Below are 6,000 nucleotides of genomic sequence, written 5' to 3' on the forward strand. Positions count from 1 at the left end.
CAGCAGGTGCATGTGTGAAGAGGTGTAAAGTGGCCAAAAATTGGTGTTTGCAAGATGAAATGATGAAAAACATGTGTGTGAAAGTTGTCTAATAGCTAGTACATGTGGAAGTGAGCTGGAACACAAGGTAAAGAGTGCAGAAAATCAAGTTTGAAGGCACATGGACAACTCCTTTGCCGTGCACTCCATCCATTGTTGCAGCAACCTTTCACCTTTCCTTTGTCTACCATGTGCACAATATTCTTGTCCACCCATTGCACTCATGGCTGTACACACCACTTCATTTTACCCCCATGCCGTGCATCATGACTCCATTTTCACCCATGAATCATTTCAGCACCATTTCATTGAATCATTGCTGCACACACAACTCCATTTTCTCCTACAAATGCCATGCACTTCCTCTATAAAAGGAAGTGTGTGTAACAGCCATAGTGTGCAAATTTTGATCCATCAACACAATCCACCCTTCACCATAACTCACCTATATCCATCCACCACCATAATTTACCACTCATACATCAAACCACACCTTGTGCCGCAACAAAGAGAAGAAGGAGGACCCTTGGACGTGTTTGCCATTCAAGTTGGATTGCTGGAGCGTGTTTAGGTGTTTTCATTCTTTGTTTTCAATGTTTAAGTTTATGTATCTTTGTTTTGCGAACATGAGGAACTAAACCCATCTTGGCTAGGGTGATTTCAAAGCCATGATTATGTGTGCAATATGAGTTGATAAATTCCAGTTATGAATTCTTGAATCATGAATGCAATTAGCTTAACTGTTTGATAGATAACTTATTTGTGTTTGTTGATTGAGGATCGATACTTAATTAGCATGCATAAATCTGATGCTAGAATATAAGGGAGTTTCAAATAATCGTTACAAACTTATAGTTACAAGTAGTGGAGGTCGCTTATAAACGATTGCGTTAAGTTTAATTCCTAGCATGAGTGACATGATGTCATAGTTGCAAGTGCTTTGTCAATGCTTATGATTTTCATTAAACGTAATGATCTTTGATTGTATCTCTATTATGATGTCATGTAGGGAACTTTTGAAGAATGTTTTGGGTTGTCGAATGATGTCATCCAATCCAATAATACAAGGAAAATCTGAGGATGAACTAGTGATGTCACGGTTAATTTGGGGCATTGTCGTTTATAATTCAATGAAGGCGTAACTGGAAATCAAGTTGTTTGCTTACATGACATGTGTGGAGAAAGAGCCTCTAGCTAGCTTATCATCCATCTAATTCAACCAAATTCGTCCAAAATTTGTCTTAAGTTTTAGTTACTTGTTTTTATTTTAAATTCGTCCAAAACTCAATCCCCCTTTACTTTAGTGTGTCTAATTAGTTAGAATCTGTTTTAGTTTGTGTTTTTAAGTGTTTTGATTCAAGTAAAAGTCAATTTTCATCCAAAGTCATTCCTAGTGTCTAGTTTAAGTTTAATTGGTTGTTTTAATCTGTTTTGAGTATTTTAAGTTTGCTTTGAGTCTTGTGAGTCTTGTTAAGTGTTTTTAAGTTTAGTTTTATGTTTTTGAGTCAGTTTAGAGGTTATAAGCAAGCCCTCCTAATCCCCGGCCTAGAACGATCCCTACTTATACATATACTACAATTGTCAAAAGAGGGTTTTAATTTGTGTGTTAAGTTAATTTTCGCATTAAGTTTTTTGGCGCCGTTGTCGGGGATTAGCAACTTTACTAATCCCCCGTTGTTTCTTTTTCGTGTCTTTTGTTTTAGTTACTGACTTTGTTCTGTTTGTGTCTTTTATTTTTACTTTTGATATTTGATTTAGTTTTGTTTCATTGAATTCAGGTACTAGAGAAGTAAGACATGGATTTTGCTACCATTCAAGCTTAATTGGCGAAACTTACTTCTCAATTGTCACAATATGTCGAAAGGACCACAATGCAAAGTGTCCCTACATGTGGTGTGTCATATGGGCTAGGATATCCAACTCATCAATGTTCTCAATTTGCTGCGAATGAAGATGCTTGGGGTTATCAAGGCCATAGCCAATCATGGGACAACATGTTTTCCAACGCTTGCAATTCGGATTGGAGAGATTATTCAGATTACATAGAACGTCAACAATTCCAACAAGATGGATATTGGCAGCAATAAGAAGAGTTCTATTAAAAACCTGTGCAGCCATCACAACCTCATATACAATATGCTCAATCAAACATAGGTTCGTCAATAGATTATGATCGAATTTTTGATGAAATAAATTCTTTGGTGCAGGGCTCACAAAATCAAGCCAAGGAGGCTCAACAAAATGGATATTGGCAGCAATCTGAGGAGTTTATTTAACACCTATGCAGCCATCACAGCTTCCCCCACAACAATTCCAATCAAATTCAAGTACGTCCACGGATAGTGATCAAATTCTTCAATTACTAACCTCTTTGGTGCAGGGGCAACAAAATCAAAATGAAACAATGCTCAATCAAGCTAAGGAGATGAGCGAATTGAAAAATCAACTTGGAGAGATTATGGAGTTCACGGCACAAATTCAAGAGCAAAGTGAATTCTCCAACTCAACTATTGAAAATTTGAAGGAAGATTTTGAAATCCATGATGCTATCACTTTGGGAAGTGCTATGGAGGTTGGAGGTGAACCCAAGACGTCCAAACCAAGCCAAAACATGGATGAACAGCTGCTGCTTGAAGAAGAAGAGAATAACAAGGCCACGGCAAGGGAAGAACCACCCTTGCCGCAACCTCATATGCCCTCTATGCTGTCCACTACAACCAAGGTAAGCCTAAATTCAATTCGCCCTGACCTTGTTTCACCAAATGTCCTTATTCTTTGCAGGATCATGCAATCCAAGGAAGAAGAGGGTGAGAAAGGCATCTTCGAAACCTTTCCAAAGAATCAAGAGCAAGAAGTGGATGAGGAATGTCTAGAATTCATCAAAGAAGATACATTTGAGACAAAAATTCTCAAAGAAGTTGGATTTTATGACACGGGACAAGTCATAACTCTCAAAACACCAAATCTGGTCAAGTCCCATGTCCCTACAACCTTCAAAGATGTGGTGTTCGTAATTGAGTTTGTGTCGGAGCAAGCAAGTAAGCCATATTCTCCAACTTCGATTTTATTTTATACTAACTTGCTGATTTTGATGATTCAGGCACCTACACTAGAATTTAAACCATTGCCGGATCACATCAAGTATCACCTTCCATTCAAGGATCAATTCCATGCTATGGGCCCTATCTAAGCTTAGAAGGAAGTTTCATTCGGCCGGAAGACATTAAAGCAAACGCTTCTTGGGAGGCAACCCATGTATTCAAATAAGGAAGATCTTTGAATTGCTCCACAATTAGTTTTGCGTTCCTGAAAACCTTCCCTTTACTGCATTTATTTTGCCATGATTGTCTTATTTATTTATTGCTTGTTTAATTGTTTTTGGTGTGGGTTTATGTTTGAAACATTGATAGGTAAACAAAGTATTTTTACATAAATTTTCATGGAACATTAGGTAGAAAGGTAGAAAAATACAAGAAAGTGCAAACAAGCAGGAATGAGCCTTCATTGGTCAGGTGGTGCCCCAGCATTCGTTGGACCTCCGGAAAGACGAAGCACCAGAGATTGATTTTTTGGAGCCTCAACACTTGGTGAAGCGCCAGATGACGAAGGAAAAAGTTGCCGCTGGAGTAACGCCACAAACCTTTGATGATCACTCTGAATTTGAACTTTGGACTCCTGCAGCTAGTCAAGCTTCCTCTTCATACTTGTTGAGTAATTAGTTACGAGCATGTGCAACTCTTTATTCTCATGCCTAAGCATTTTGACCTGTTGCCGAAGACTAGCCATCTCAGCCATCAATGACTCAACCTGACGAGATCGAGCAAGAAGGCGTTGGCCTATGTTTGAAACTGCCTGCACATCGGGCGATGTAGGCTAGAGAGTCCTGAACGCCAGCTCATCGGACCGCCTAGAAATAATCCTATTGTCTTTAGGAGTGAGAAGATTTCTTGCCACGACTGAAGAAGTTGTATTATTCATCATCATAGAATCCCCAACTGTAAGAGGACCATTGGGGGATACAAAGGACGGTTGCCAAAAGTTGTTTGGAGAAGATATGTCAATATCTTCCCCAACATTCAAGTTAAGACGACGGTCAGATGGGCAAGACATTTCCTAAGGTGTTGAAGAAAAGGTCAGACAAATCAAGATTTCAGAAGTGCAAGAAGGGAATTTCTACAGGTGGCAATGCAAGTGTGATTTGAAACGTAATGCGTGCCTCTATAAATCAGCATTCGACGGAGCTTCAGAGGTGCCCGCTCAGAAATTGAAGAGGCGCTTGCTTTCTTAAAAGTCAGGCATGTTCAGAAATCGAAGAGGCGAGCTCAGAAATCGAAGAGACGCCTGCTTTCTCAAAAGCTGGGCCTGCTCAGAAAACACGGGATGATCGTAGATATCGAATGGGCACTTGCTTTTCCAGACGTGTCAGCACCTGTCACATGCACACTTAGCTTTGCAGAAATCACCGCCAATTTGTCGAAATGCCGATTTCAGATATTGAAGGGGCACTTGCTTTTCCAGACGTGTTAGCACCTGTCACATGCACACTTAGCTTTATAGAAATCACGGCCAATTTTTCGAAGCGTCGATTTCAGATATCGAAGAGGCACCTGCTTTTCCAGACGTGTTAGCACCTGTCACAAACACACTCAACTTTGTGGAAATTATGGGCAATCTGTCGAAGATTTCTGGTGAAGTAGAAAGCTCGTGAATCTTCCTGTTTAATCATCAAACGGTTGCCGACACAAGTAAAAGAACAGTGCCTCTACCAGCTATTATGAAATTTCTATAAATGTTAACCTTCACCCTCCATAGCAAGCCATCCTCACTTAACTTTTCTTCATCTCCGAGAATGCATTCCCAACGAAGCCTCTCGAGTCACTCAGTGTTCCTCATCCCCTGGGGTACCTTTGCAAACAACCCATCAAGAGCAAAAGTATTTCATATCATGAAGGTTGAAAGCAAAAGTATCTCATATCATGTTTTCTCCCTGTCCTTCTCCTTGTCTTTGTTCTCACCTGCGGGACAAGGAGAAAAAGAGCAATCAACTAGCAATTGGTATCAATCTTCCGATCTGGAACCAACTGCCTGGAACTCCTTCCTAATTGCTTACCTAGCATTGCTCTCGAGTACTCATCTTCAACATCTTATGCTTCTCGAAAAGATACCACATCTGCTTGGAGAACAGATAAGGGAAGTGAAAATGATACCTCAAAGCATGTGGAGATAATGTGCTGATTCATCCATAGTTAGGGACAAGGAGAAAGAAAGCAATCGATGGGCACTTGGACAGATTAAACAAAGAAACAGACCATCACTTCTACCTCGTGCCTACCTGCCGTGCAGAAAAAACAAGCAGAGAAGAATGCAGGCTGCACAATCAAATCAACCCAGCAGAAGGAGTCTGAATTGAAACCAAGGAACTCTCCTATTCCTTGCTCAGAATTCCAATCCAGTTCGAGATCAAAGCTATGGAAAGACAACAAGATCATCTACCTCCATAATCAGATTTGCGTTCTTAAACTTTACTCTTTCTTGTTTTTACTTTGCCATACTTGTCATGTTTTATTAGTTGTGTGGTTTGCTTGTTTGAGTGTAAGTCTATGTTTGAAACATTGAGGGCAATGTTTGGTTTAAGTGTGGGGGGGGGGGGGGGTAAACAAGCTGTTTTGCATGATTTTCATGGGTTTTATTCACCTATCACTTACAATGTTGTTTTTCACTGTTTTTAAGTGTTTGTAGTGTGTTTTGACATAAAAATCTGAAAATTTGATAAAAATTTGAAAAATTGTTTTGAAAAAGCCAAAATGAGTTGTTTTTGTGTGTTTGTTTGTGTCTTAGGGTACCTTCCAACACAATAATGAGGATTTGGTTTTTAAGTACATGATTGTTAAAGAAAGTTGCAAACATGGATGAAAGTTTGATATGCTCTTTGATTTATGCTTGCTTGTAGTTATAGTTTAT

Source organism: Malus domestica, chromosome 09, assembly GCF_042453785.1.
Source record: "Malus domestica chromosome 09, GDT2T_hap1".
Classification (NCBI taxonomy): Eukaryota; Viridiplantae; Streptophyta; class Magnoliopsida; order Rosales; family Rosaceae; genus Malus; species Malus domestica.